Consider the following 14,868-nt stretch of genomic DNA (forward strand, 5'->3'; position numbering starts at 1 on the left):
GCAAAACCTTTCATTCTATTTCTTATGAAGTCACTATTTGCTAATAAGAAAACAGTAATAGAATGTCACCCTAAATATCCTATCATATATCCAAGCTTTCTTTACAGACAATACCTTTAAAAAGCCACATTGTAATGCTGTCTGTCCTTAATCTCAATTGCTTGCCCTTAGGCTTTTTAAACATACTTGCATTTAATATGTTCATTTGCAAAATAATGCTTATGATACTATTACAAAGTAATAATTCCCACTTACAAAGAATTCTCACATTTACAGGTGAAGAGTAAATACATAATTATTACTATTTGATGATAAGGTTGCAAAATTTAGCTAAAACTCTTCGAAACTTACTATTTACCATTTTACACACTGTTGGGCTACAAAGGTTAAGCCTTCTCAAACAGAATTACACAAAGTGATAGCAAAACCACATTCCCACATCAGCCCACCATAAAGAAAAAAAATGATTCATGTGTGGGTTCCATCTCCCAAAATCATTTAAAACACTGCTGAGACATTAACAGATTAAGTAGTTTCCTGGATTCACACTATGAAGAGTTTTAATATCATCTGGCTTATTTCAATCAAGAAGTTAGAAGCTCCCCTCTTTTTTTGCAGGCGTATTTCTGCCATATTACAATTCTTATTAATATGTATATAAAGGCAGAATCTAATAGAATAATAGGTATTTATAGCAGTGGACAGAATTACAACAAATTTTCTCCAGCAAAATTTCTGGATTCAACAAAAGCATCAGTAAACATGCAATTCATGTCAGGTTATTACACCTTACAAACAGAAAGAAAAGCAAACAAGCAACATTCCCAGTCTCAAAGAACTGGTATTGTATGCCTCACAGGATTAGGTCTTTTAAGTCTCAGGTTGTATTACAGAGCTATAACCTTACCCTCTAGGTGAAGTTTATATCCTCTCTCTACTTGGGCATCAAATAGGATTCTCGAATTTTACATGTCTAAATAGGAACCCTCCCAGCATTTACCACGTTGCTAAAAGGCAGCTCCAGCTATCCAGTTACTCGGGCTGAAAAAACTGCATTTCAAGTCCTCTTGTTTTTCCACAACCCATATCAAATCCATCAGAAAACACTGTAGGATCTATCTTTAAATTCTAATTCACTCCTTTCACAGCTATCTCCGAGAGTTCAAGGATCTACCACCTCTCACTTCGATAATGACCTCCAAACATGTCCCCCACATTCCACAACTGTCTGCTGTAATTTATAATTTACAGCAGACGGATGTGGAATGTCTGAAGCCAAAGAGATTGTTTTAAGATAAGCCATTTCATGTCACTTTCTACTCAAATCCTTTTAGTCGTTTCCATTCTTACAGTCAAAAATCCTAAATCCCTCCATGGCCTCTAACCCACCACCATATATGGTTCCCTTCTTCAACCCCATTTCCTACCTACTACATGTTCACTGCCTTGCAGTCCACAGACCTTCTTATTGTCCTTCAAAGACATCAAACATATAATCTCAGGACCTTTGTACCTGCTGACACCCTCCCCAAAATGATTTTCTTCAAAAGATTTACAAAGCTCCATCCCTTACTGTATTCCAGCCTCTGTTCCAATGTTAATTCCTTATACAGAGGTTTTCCCCTGTGAATTCTAAAACAGCACCATCTACCACTTTAGACCTTCCTCCTGCTTTACTCTTATTGATTGAACTTATTAGCACCTGACATTATGTATGCGTTTATTTACTTACACACTGGCTATCTGTTCCAAGAAATGCATAATCCCTGATTCTCAGGAATTTGTTTTATTCACTACTTTCTCTCTAGGGCTTAGAATAGTGATTCACACAGAGCACTGCTCAAAAAGTATTTGCTGAGTAAATGATAACCCACGGCAGGGCATCGGACATCTGGCTACTAAACCTCACCAAGCACATCAGGCTGGCTAAAAGACATACTGGAGAGAGTTGAGACTGGCAAATGGGAGAACATCTAAGTATATGTTCTCATCTACCATTAAGCAGGCCACTACTTATCCCATCGTGGCCATGAATGAATACAGGGCTAGTCTGATACAGTCTCCTAGTTTTTCAGAACAAAAACCTAATTTAATATAAAATCATGAGATTTTAAAATGTTATCAAGTTTTAAAAAAATTAGGTAGGCCAACACTGTATAGATAAAACACCTTCCGCCACTCCCAGGAAGAGTCTAAGGAAAAGCATTAATCTGGGAGAATATTATAGGTCTGCATATTAAATACATATCTCAGTAACAAGAACTTAATCTAATCACTGGCATACTGAAGCCGAGGAGTTATGTAAGAACATGCTGCCATTAAAATATCACTACTGAAACTATGTGGACTCAAGGACAAAAATCAAAGTGAAAGTGGAGTTCCTGCTGTGGCGCAAGCAGGCTGAGGATCCAGTGTTGCAACAGCTGTGGCATAAGTCGCAGCTGCAGCTCGGATTTGATTCCTGGCCCAGGGTCTTCCATATGCTGCAGGTGTGGCAAAAAAAAAAGAAAAAGAAAGAAAGAAAAAGTCAAAAGTGAAACCGGGGAGACCAGATATTGGACACCATCGGATAGTCCAAGCACGACCTGATGGTGACTGGGACAAAAAAAATTATAACTGGAAATGATGTTGAAATCAAGATACACTTAAAAGGTAAAGCCAACATGATATGCTGAGGAACTAATATGACATAACTAACACTACAATCAAGGATCATTTTTAGGTTTTTTGGTCGGAGCAACTGGTAAATGATAATCCCATTTACTCAGATGAAACAGGTTGAGAGAAGAATGTTTAAGCACAGAAATGGAGTACAAATTTCACGGTATTACTTGTAATTTCTTTGGCCAAGTGAAGACTTTAGAAAGACATTTGCTTAAGTCTGGAAGTCAGAGGAGGAAATCTGGACTAGAGATATAAATTTGGATTTCATCAGATTATAGTTGGTATTAAAAGCCATGAAACCAGAGAAAGTCAACCTAGGGAGAGCCTAAGAGAAATGGAGCATCTAAGAGTAGCAAGCACAGGAAATGGACTAACCAGTGAGGGAGAATGAAATCCAAGAGACTGTCATATCAGCAAGATAACAAGAAAGTATTTCAAAGAGCAGTCAACTGAGTCCAATGAAGCCAATGAGCTAAAAAGAGAGGCAAGAGAACACTGGATTTAGCAAGATGGATATCATTAAGGACCTTACTAAAACCAGTTTCTGTGCAGTGGCAGAGAAGAATGTCCAACTGGAGTGTGTGTGTGTGTGTGTGAGTGTGTGTTTGTGTGTGTGTGTGTGTGTGTGAAGATAATGAAAGAGAAGGTAAAATAAGTGTTAACAGCTCATTCAAGGAACTTCTGGTACATATAGGGTAGCAGAGAAATGAGACTGTAAAAATAATAAGGGATCAAGGGAACGATGGTGTTTTGTTTGAAATTGAATGATATTAAAATATGTTTACATGGCAATAAGAATAATCTGGTAGTGAAGAATAGAAGGGTTACTAACTGTAGTAGGCTGGAGGGGCCGAGCTTAGACTGCCACAGGGAGACTTTCATTCTAACAAGACAGAGTGTATGGATATCATCATCACAGGTTAGCGCTTGTGATAAAGATGGGGTACTTTTATTTTATTTTTTGTCTTTTTAGGGCCGCACCTGTGGCATATGGAGGTTCCCAGGTTAGGGGTCCTATTGGAGCTGTAGCCGCCAGCCTATACCACAGCCATGCCAGATCCTTAACCCACTGAGCGAGGCCGGGGATCAAACCTGCAACCTCATGGTTCATAGATTCGTTCCCGCTGTGCCACCATGGGAACTCCAATGGGGTACTTTTAAGTTATAAATAATTGTATCTAATATTTCATTAAAGTAGAAAGAAAGCTGACAGTCAGGGCTGGCATCTGGAGTCGTGAGAAGTAAAAGATGAGAAAATGTTACCTCAGAGACTAAAAAGCAGGTTCACTACAGAGATGTTGTAAAACAGGACTGTCTCTAGCGTTGAGTGCCCATTTGAGAATTGCAGTCCTAAAATTAAAGTGAGAACGGATACACAGATGTAAATTTTTTTCTAGCTCCCTTCTGTTGTTTGGGTGCAAGCAGCAAGTAGGCAGGTGGTTGGGATTTTGCCAGATAAATGACAAATTATGAGACATGAGGGGAAAAGGTGTTTGAAAAAGTTATTTCAGCACTAACTAGGCCACAGAAATGAGGACATGAGGAAAGCAACAGAGGAAAAAAAAAGCAACAGCACCTATGAATTGGGAGGTCTCTGTGGAAACGAGGGTTAGGGGAATAGGGAACCCAAGTAAGTAGGACACTACCATATCACAGGATAGGATGGTGTGCTTGCGGCACGTCAAGATTTTCTGAGTAAGTAATTTATTTACGCATTCCCAAATCATTTTCTAAGAACCTTATGATGGCTGGTGTGGACTAAATACCAGGGATACAATGCTAAAATACTATCACTGCCATCACAGAGTCAGCAACAGAAGACGTCTTGACAGATATACCCCTGTTCTTTATTGTACTTCACAATTATCTTTACAATACTACCAAGATACAACCGCAGCAAGGCATCAGGTATATTTAGGGTAGAATAAAACACAGCATTTAAAACAATACAGCTCCGCAAAGAAATTTAGGATGATAAAGTATTTACAATCATAACTATAACAGAGCACCTTGTATTGGAATCGAATGACTTCACCAAAGTGGTAATCTTGATTGTACTAATAATATCCTAATAAATAAAGTACAGCTGTTTCAACCTCTTCTAAAAGTCACAATGTATCAGTTGACTTATTATTGCTTTAAATATTCACTTCACAGATAAAATACTTTACATAAAGATTTCAGAAGCTCCTGAAATACTCTGATTCATTCAACTAAAATTTGAGTATCTATCTACCACATACTAGATACTGGGTAACATGATAAGGGTACAAGAAAGGGTAAAACATATGAACAGATAATTCAGATTAGGGCTTGAAACAATTTAATGTTCATTAGTAAGTGGCTTGTAATTTAATGTTCATACAGTGGAGTACGAATACTACTACTGCTACTACTAACTAACATTAAGTGCTTATTATGTGTCGGGTACCATGCTAAACAGTTTATTTGTATTAATGTTGTTAATTTTCACAATAATGCTCTGAGGTGAGCACTTTTTTCCTTTTGGCTGTGCCTGTGGCATGCGAAAATACCCAAGCCTGGGATCAAACCTGCGCCACAGCAGGGATAATACCAATCCCCAGCCAGCTAAGCCTCCAGGGAACTCTGAGGTGGGGACTTTTAAAAGCTACATTTTTTTGGTTGTTGTTGGTCTTTTCTAGGGCTGCACCTGTGGCATGTGGAGGTTCCTAGGCTAGGGGTCCACTTGGAGCTGCAGCTACCAGCCTGTACCACAGCAACGCAGGATCCAAGATGCGTCTGTGACCTACACCACAGCTCACGGCAACGCTAGATCCTTAACCCACTGAGCAAGGCCAGGGATCGAACTCACAACCTCATGGTTCCTAGTCAGATTTGTTAACCACTGAGCCACGATGGGAACTCCCCAAAACTACATTCTTATAAATCAGGAAACTGAGGCATAGAAAGGTTCAATTTCCACAAAGTAGTAAGTGACAGAGTAAGAACACAAACTCAGGTCTCATTCCCCAAAGGCTTTTTTAACTTTTACTTGGAAAAAAATTCAGATTACAGAAATAGTAGAGAAGTCCCATATTCCCTCCACCCATAGTACCCAAATGATAACATTAAATCACATTTACATTATAATTCTCTTATTTTTTTCTCCTGAAACCTTTGAGACTATGTTGCAGACTATGATATCCCTTTCTAAATACCAGAGTTCTTTACTAAAAACAAAAACCATTTTCTTACATAATCACAGCACAATTACCAAGTCAGGAAACTGGGTCTCTTTAACTGGGAACATTTCCTTCGTCCTTATATTTCATGCTCTGACATTTTGGAACAATACAAGCCAAAGTTATTTTGTGGGTGTCTCTCAATGTGGGTTTGTTTTATGTTTTTCCAAAATTAAATTAATGTCATATCTGATAGAATACCACAGAAGTGATGTTGTATCCTTAGATTACAAGATACATGGTCATCTCAAGATACATGGTGCTGACTTATTACTGGTGATGTTAATTCTGACCATTTAGCTCTTAGCTAAATGTCTGCCAAGTTTCTTCACGTAAACTTATCATTTTCTCTGTAACTAATAAAAACCTTGTGTGAAAATACACCAAGGCTAGGTACAAATCTTACGTCTCAATATATTTTTGTCTACTAGTTTTAGCATCCTTTGCTGACCTCTGCCAGAAATAATTCTTCAAAACCTGTATCCTCAACATGATGGCTATGCAAATAAAAACAATGAGGTAGACCTACTTACACGTGTTGGTATACACAGAAACCTGGTCTCTAGGCTTTGTGGGAAAATGTAAGTTGCCAACAGTCTACATAATTCCATCATGTAAAGTAAAACACACAGAGGTACATATCATAGAAAATATTTGGAAAGACAGACCAAATGGATAACAGTGTTTTACTCTTTGCCAGGCAAACCAGTAAGTTTTAGGATTTCATTTATTTATTGTTGTATTAAAAATATATTCAGCAGAGTTCCCTGGTGGCCCTAGCAGGTTAAGGATCAGGTGTTCAATGCTGTAGCCTGGGTCACTGCTGTGGCATGGGTTTGATCCTTGGCCTGGGAACGTCTGCATGCTGCAGGAGCAGAGAGAGAGAGAGAGAGAGAGAGAGAGAGAGAGAGAGAGGAACAGGGAGAGAGAGAGGGGGAAAGAAAGAGAAAGAGAAAGAAAGAAAGAAAGAAGGAAAGAAAGAAAGAAAGAAAGAAAGAAAAGAAAGAAAGAAAGAAAGAAAGAAAGAAAGAAAGAAAAGAAATATGTTTGGCTTTAAATAAGAGAAAAATCCAACTATGCTGACTTATGTGATGCAGATTTAGAACATGCCAAATAACATGAATATTAAAAATATTACAGGTAATCTTTCAGTTCCACTATCCTAAGAGTTTATTAGATTTTTACATATGTCACTTTGTGTTCACAAAATGAAGCAATACCTCCAAACATCACATCCATATTCAAACTGCTGTACTACTGAGAGTAAAAGGAGATGCTATCACAATCATACCAGGATGAAAGGTGCCAAGCAGGACTGTTCCATGTAAACCAGCATGTACAGACACCAGCTAAGACAGAACATGCTAAAGAATGGCAGAGAACAAAACTAAAGTCTATCTGGGTAAGTTAGGATATGGGATCCAAGTTTAAAGACAACAGAACTCTGCCCTAAAAGCGTAAGGAGAAGAGAAAAGGCATAAGAGTCAGAAGGAAAATCCTAGGCACAAACATGGGATAATGAAAGAGAATAATATATAGGACCTGCTGAAGAATAAAATGCCAGGGGGAGAAGAGGTGAGTAGGCATATCCTGTTTCATTGTATTTTTCTTTCTTCTTTTTATAGCCACACCTACGGCAAAGGGACGTTCCCAGGCTAGGGGTCAGTTGGAGTGTGGCTGAGGCCTATGCCATAGCCGTAGCAACAGGGGATCCGAGCTGCATCTGTGACCTACACCTCAGCTCACAGCAATACCAGTTCCTTAACCCACTGAACGAGGCCAGGGATCGACCCACATCCTCACAGAGACTACACTGGGTTCTTAATCTGCTGAGCCACAATGGGAATTCCTATTGTATCTTACTTTACTTCACAGATACTGGTTTTGTTTTGAACAAGTTGAAGGTCTGTGGCAACCCTGCATTGACAGATGATGTTTAGCATTTCTTTTTTAGCAATAAAGTTTTTAAAAAGCTATGTACTTTTTTTTTTGACGTAATGCTATTGCATACTTAATAGACTACAGGATAATAAACATAACTTTAACATGCACTGGGAAGCAAAAACATGTGTGTGACTCACTTTACTGCACTATTCACTTTATTGTGGCGGCCTGAAACCATACGTGCAATATCTCTGAGGTAAGCCTATAGTAAGTACCTCACACCTGTAAGAATGGTGATCACCATAAAGACATCAGATAACGAATGCTGGCAAGGATGTGAAGAAACAGCAACTCTTGTGCACTGCTGGGGGGACTATAAACTGGTTCAGCCGCTGTGGGGAACAGTATGGAGATTTGTTTTTGTTTTTTGTTTTTTTTAACAGTATGGAGATTACTCAAAAAAATTAAAAAATAACTACCATCTAATCCAGTAATCGCACTTATTGGTATGTGTGTATTCAAAGGAAATGAAGACAGGTAACTGAAAAGACATGCACTCCCATGTTCACTGCAGCATTATTCTCAAGAGCCAAGGTATGAAAACAACCTAAGTGTCTGTCAATAAATAAACAAATAAAGAAGATGTGGTATTTTTATATAGTAATATTCAGCCATAAGAAAAAAGAGAAATTCTGCCACTTGCAACAACACAAATAGATTTTGAGAACATTATGCTACGTGAGAAAAGTCTGACATAGAAAGACAAATACTATATGATCCCTCTCATATGTGAAATCTGAAAAAACAAAATCATAAAAGCAGAGAGTAAAGTGATATTTACAAGGGACTGGGGATTGCGAAGATGTTTAAGGCTATGAACTAGCAACGAGTACATCACTAAGTCCTGGACACCTAATATACAGTACAGTGATTACAGACAACAAAATCATGTTATAAACATTTTACTTATTAAGAGACATTTTAATATGTCCTAACACTAGAAGAAATGATAATTATGTGATGCAATAGAGGTGATAGCTAATGCTACTACGGCAATCGCTTTGCAATAAAAAAAAGTATCAAATCAACATGCTATTTTTTTTTTTTTTTTTTTTTGCTTTTTAGGGCCGCGCCTGTGGCATATGGAGGTTCCCAGGCTAGGGGCTGAATCGGAGCTGTAGCTGCTGGCCTACACCACAGCCACAGCAACGCTAGACGTGAGCCGCACCGGTTCATCACAGCTCACGGCAATGCTGGATTCTGAACCCACTGAGCAAGGGTGGGGACTGAACCTGCATTCTCATGGATGCTAGTCAGATTCATTAACCACTGAGCCACAGTGCGAACAAATCAACATGCTACTGCTTAAAGTCATATAATGCTGTATTCTATGCAACTCAAATAAAAAAATTAAAAAGTAATAAAAAATGACTAATAAGGTTGAGGCCAGATCACCAACAGAGTTACTCTTAAGGGTTTTGAATTTTATCATGCAGGCAGTAGAAATGCTGGACTTCTGTTTAAATGTGGTATTTCCACTACACCTCTTGAAATCAAGTTTGAACTCCAAAGGACAAAGAGGACAATGAAAACGGAAGGCAACATTCAAGACAGCAGAAGGCAATTTTTGGAAAATGCAAAGTAAATGGACAAAAGAAAACTGACTATGTGAGTGAAAAAAACCTAAACTGACGCCAATGACAAACAAAAACAAAAACAAAAAGCATCCAGGAATTAGAGGAATCAGAGACCTATGAAGGTTAAGACATGGAGCTACAGGAATAAGGGAACTGGATGTCTAAGACTCACATCCTCTGGAGCTCTTAGACTCACATCCTCACCCTGCACAGCAAAGTGACATGCCTATCATTCTTTTTCTAGAACCTGCCACAATGTCCCCTATATGCTAATCGGTAGATAGCACAGGTTAAGGATAGTCACTTTTTCTCTTGAAGGGCCAGATTTCAGGCAGAATCAAGATGGAAGAGGAATAAGACATGGCGCTCACCTTCTCCCACATGAAAAAAAAAAAAAAAAAACCCCATCTATATGTAGATTGATTCTCACTGAATGCTGGCAGAAGACCCTAAACCTCCAAAAAGGGCAAGAAACCCTCCACATGACTGGGAAGAGCAAAAGGAAAAAAAAGAGAGGAACCGAACCCACACACTGGGAAGCCACTTAACCAACAGGGAGATCAGCTGAGACGGAGGGACCTCAAAGTCACAGAGAAAAGCACAGCAGCTGGAATGAGGAAAGCAAAACAGAGTGAAAGCCGCAAAGACCATCAGTACCACTGCCTCCAGACACCACAGCCTGAGCTGCTCAGGCAGGGGCTGGGTGCTGACACTCAGGCTCCAGAGGCCAGTTCTGGGGAGAGGATAGGTTTGACAGTGTGGAGACAGCCTGAGGGAGCTAGGGAGTGCTGCGCAAAGGGCTGGGGAGCTGAGCGCCACAGCTGAGGGTACCTGGGAGGAGGTCTGGACCCATAGGAGAAACAAGGCGCCACTGTTGGGGAGGGCAGAGCTGCAAACAATGAGGAGTCTCTCGTGCGGGTTATGGGTGACAGTCCCTCTGCACTGGCTATGGGCGGCGGCACCTCCTGCATGGCTAAACCTGATGGGGCTCTTCTAGTGTGGTCTATAGGCAGCGGGGGCAAACCACTGTAGTCATCTCTGACTCCAGAGATGGGCATGGCCTGACTCCACTAAGGGTCCTTGAAAAGGCACCCCCTGTAGCCCCAGTCACCTCAGAGGGCACCACAAAGGAAGGCACTGCAACAGAGCACCACCCGTTGTTGCTCTCACTCCCCTGGGAATGTACATGCCCTGCTGCTGCCACTGCCAAATGCTCTGGGCGCCACCTAAACCTGCCAGAGCCTCACTGCCACTTCCCAGGGCCCTGCAACTAGAAACAGCCTGTGCCACCTTTCTGCAGGTCCTTGCTACTATCAATCAGGCACTGGCTACTAGCCCTGCCCATTGCCTCCATCTCGCTGGAAGCACATGCAACATCCTATCAAGGGAACAACAGCCTGCACACACTGAGGAAAGAGACAGCAAGCATCCAAACCCTCACGCCAAAAATAAATAGTTAGCCCTCACAAAATACCCAGGAGCACTCTCACATATAAACAGCCCTCCAAGACTACAGTAGTTGGTTTCCCTAAACTCAAAGAATAAGAAAAATATAAACAAAATAAATAAGATCAGGAACAATTCCCAGCTAAAAGAACAGGAGAAGTCACCTGAAGGAGCAAACAGTAAAACTGACCTTTGCAGTCTAACAGACACCAAATTCGAAAAGGAGATAGGGAAATACTGAAGGAATTAAGAGTGAATGTGAACAGTAATGCAAACTACTTCAGTAGAAGGTGAAAGATTTGATCAATCTGAAGAGAAACCAGAGTACACAGACTACTTTAGAAATGAGCTAGAAAACATGAGGATCCAAGAAAAATTAGAAAATTCATCTGCAGGAGTTCCCGTCACGGCTCAGCAGTTAGCAAGCCCGACTGGCATCCATGAGGATGTGGGCTCAATCTCTGGCCCCACTCAATGCCGTGAGCTGTGGTGTAGGTCGAAGATGCAGCTCAGATCCCGTGTTGCTGTGGCTCTGGCATAGGCCGGCAGCTACAGCTCCAACTGGACCCCTAGCCTGGTAACCTCCATATGCCACGGGTACAGCCCTAAAAAGACAGGGGTGGCCCTAAAAGGACACAAAGACCAAAAGAAAAGAAAAGGCAATTCATTATTCATTTGCAGAGACACAAAGTAAGCTAAAGGTACTGAAGAGCCCAATGAGTAGTACAGAGCAACAAATCAGTGACTTGCAAGAAAATAATGGAAATCACTCAATCAGGACAGCAGACAGAAAACCAAATGAAAAAGCATGAAATCAATATAAGAGATCTATAGGATAATATAAAGCAGGCCAATCTAGGCCTAATAGGGATTCCAGAAGGAGAAGAAAAAGCAAAGGGGATTGAAAATATATTTTGGGAAATTATGTCTGAAAACATTCCAAATCTAAAGGAAACAGACACTAAGATACAGGAAGCACAGAGGTTTCGACCAAACAAGTTGAACCCAAAAAGGCCCACACCAAGACATATTATAATAAAAACGGCAAAAGTTAAAGAGAGGATTCTAAAAGCAGCAAGAGAAAAACAAAGACTTGGTTATACAGGAACCCCCATAAGGCTATCAGCTGATTTCTCTACAGAAACACTACAGACCAGAAGAGAGTGGCAAGATATATTCAAAGTTCTAAAAGGGAAAAATGTGCAGCTCAGCAGTTAACGAATCTGACTGGCATTCATAGGGCCTCGGGTTTGATCCCTGGCCTTGCTCAGTGGGTTGGGGATCTGGCGTTGCCATGAGCTGTGGTATAGGTTGCAGATGCACCTCGGATCCTGTGTTGCTGTGGTTATCCTGTGAAGCTGGAGCTTTGATTTGACCCCTGGCCTGGGAACCTCCATATGCCGTGGGTGTGACCCCAAAAAGACCAAAAAAAAAAAAAAAAAAAAAAAAGAGGAGGATATTACAATTGTCAATATACATGCCCCTAATATAGGAGCACCCAGATACATACAACAAATACTAAAAGACATAAGAGGAGAAACTGATGGGAATACAGTAATAGACTTTAACACCCCACTCACATCAATGGACAGATCCTCTAGACAGAAAATCAATAAGGCACAGAGATCCTAAATGACATAATAGAAAAGTTACATTTAACTGATATTTTCAGGACATTATATATTAAAAAAAAATCAGAATATACATTCAAGTGCACATGGAACACTTGACTACAGACTCAGGCATGAAAATTACCTTGACAAATTTAAGACTACAGAAAATATTTCAAGTATTTTCTCTGACCAAAATGGCATGAAACTAGAAATCAACCACAGAAAAAGAAATGAGAAAAAACTGACTATATGGAGATTAACCAACATGCTACTAAAAAACCGATGGGTCAATAAGGAAATCAAAAGGGAAAATAAAAAATAACTCAAGACAAATGATAATGAAAACACAACCATTAAAAATCTATGGGATGCTGCACAGGGGAGTTCATAGCAATACAGGCCTTCCTCAAAAAGAAAAATCTCAAATCAACAACTTAACCTACCACCCAAAGAATGAGAAAAAGAAGAACAAAAAAATCCTAAATTCAGGATAAGGAAGGATATCATAAAGATCAGAGAGGAAATGAATAAAATAGATTCTAAAAGCAATAGAAAAAAAAAAAATCAACAAAACCAAGAGTTGGTTCTTTGAAAGGGTAAACAAAATTGACAAATCCCGGGCCAGACTTACCAAGAAGAGAAAAAGAACTCATACAAACAAAATTAGAAATGAAAAAGGAGAAATCTCAATGGATACTGCAGAAATACAAAAAATCCTAAGAGAATACTATGAACAATAACATGCTAACAGAAGTGGACAACTTTATAAAGATAGCCTGTCAAAACTGAATCAATTGAACAGACTGACCACTAGAAATGAAATTGAATATGTAATTAAAACACTCCCTACAAACAAAAGTCCAGGACCGGATGGCTTCACAGGAGAATTCCACCAAACATGCAAAGAAGAACTTATATCCATCCTTCTTAAGCTTTTCCAAAAGGCTGAAGAAGAAGGAATAAACCCAAAGACATTCTATGAAGCCACCATCACCCTAATACCAAAACCAAAGATACTACCAAAAAAGAAAATTAGGAGTTCCCGTCATTGCTCAGCAGAAACAAATGTGACTAGCATCCATGAGGACACAGGTTCCATCCCTGGCCTTGCTCAGGGGGTTAAGGATCCGGCAATGCTGTGAGCTGTGGTGTAGGTTGCAGATGTGGCTTTGATCTGGCATTGCTGTGGCTGTGGTGTAGGCCAGCAGCTGTAGCTCTGATTGGACCCCTAGGCTGGCAATCTCCACATGCCACAGGCGTGGCCCTAAAAAGTCCCCCCCCCAAAAAAAAATTATAGGCCAGTATTTTTGATGAATATAGACACAAAAACTCTCAACAAAGTTTTAGCCAACCGAATCCAGCAACATATAAAAAAGATCATACACCATGACCAAATGGGATTCATCCCAAGTTCACAAGGATGGTTCAACATATACAAAGCAATCAATGTCATACACATGAACAAAAGAAAGGTCAAAACCCATATGATCATCTCAATAGATGCAGAGAAAGATCTGACAAAATCCAACATCCATTCGTGATAAAAATTCTTACCAAAGTGGGTAGAGAGGGAACATACATTAACATAATAAAAGCCGTTTTATGACAAACCCACAGCCAATATAATACTCAACGGAGAAAAGCTGAAAGCCTTCCTGTTAAAATCTGGAAGAAGACAAGGATGCTACCTCTCACCACTTTTATTCAACAGCTACAGCAATCAGACAAAAGAAATTAAAGGTATCCAAATTGGAGCAGAAGAGGTAAAACTGTCACTTTATGCAGATGACATGACACTAAAGAAAACTCTAAGGATTCCACACAAAAATTACTCAAATTGATCAATGAATTCAGCAAAGTAGCAGGATATAAGATCAACATTCTGAAATTGGCTGCATTTTTGTATACTAACAATGAGACATTAGAAAAAGAATATAAAGAAAAAACCTTTAAAAATCACACCCCCCAAAATTAAATACCTAAGAATAAAACTGACCAAGGAAGTGAAAGACTTATATACTGAGAACTATAAAAATATTAATCAAGGAAATTAAAGAGGATTCAAAGAAATGGAAAGATAGTCCATGCTCCTGGATTGGAAGAATTATCATCACTAAAATGGCCATACTACCCTACCCAAAGCAATCTACAGATTCAATGAAATTCCTATCAAATTACCAATGACTTTTTTTTTTTTTCCTGTCTTTTTAGGGCCATACCCAGGCTACGCGTCCAATCAGAGCTACAGCTGCTGGCCTATACCACAGCCATGCCAGATCTGGGCTGCATCTGTGACCTACACCACAGCTTGCAGCAACACTGGATCCTTAACCCACTGAGCGAGGTCAGGGATTGAACCCGCAACCTCATGGTTCCTAGTCAGATTCGCTTCTGCTGTGCCACGACAGGAACTCCCCAATG

At 39.8% G+C, this 14,868-nt stretch overlaps 1 protein-coding gene across 3 annotated transcripts in view; it reads right to left on the reverse strand.

The window, feature by feature from the left end:
• NAA35 (N(alpha)-acetyltransferase 35, NatC auxiliary subunit) overlaps nucleotides 1–14,868 on the reverse strand; it is a 101,179-nt gene that overhangs the window by 56,137 nt on the left and 30,174 nt on the right. The window lies entirely within an intron of this gene.

Source organism: Sus scrofa, chromosome 10 (assembly GCF_000003025.6).
Source record: "Sus scrofa isolate TJ Tabasco breed Duroc chromosome 10, Sscrofa11.1, whole genome shotgun sequence".
NCBI lineage: Eukaryota > Metazoa > Chordata > Mammalia > Artiodactyla > Suidae > Sus > Sus scrofa.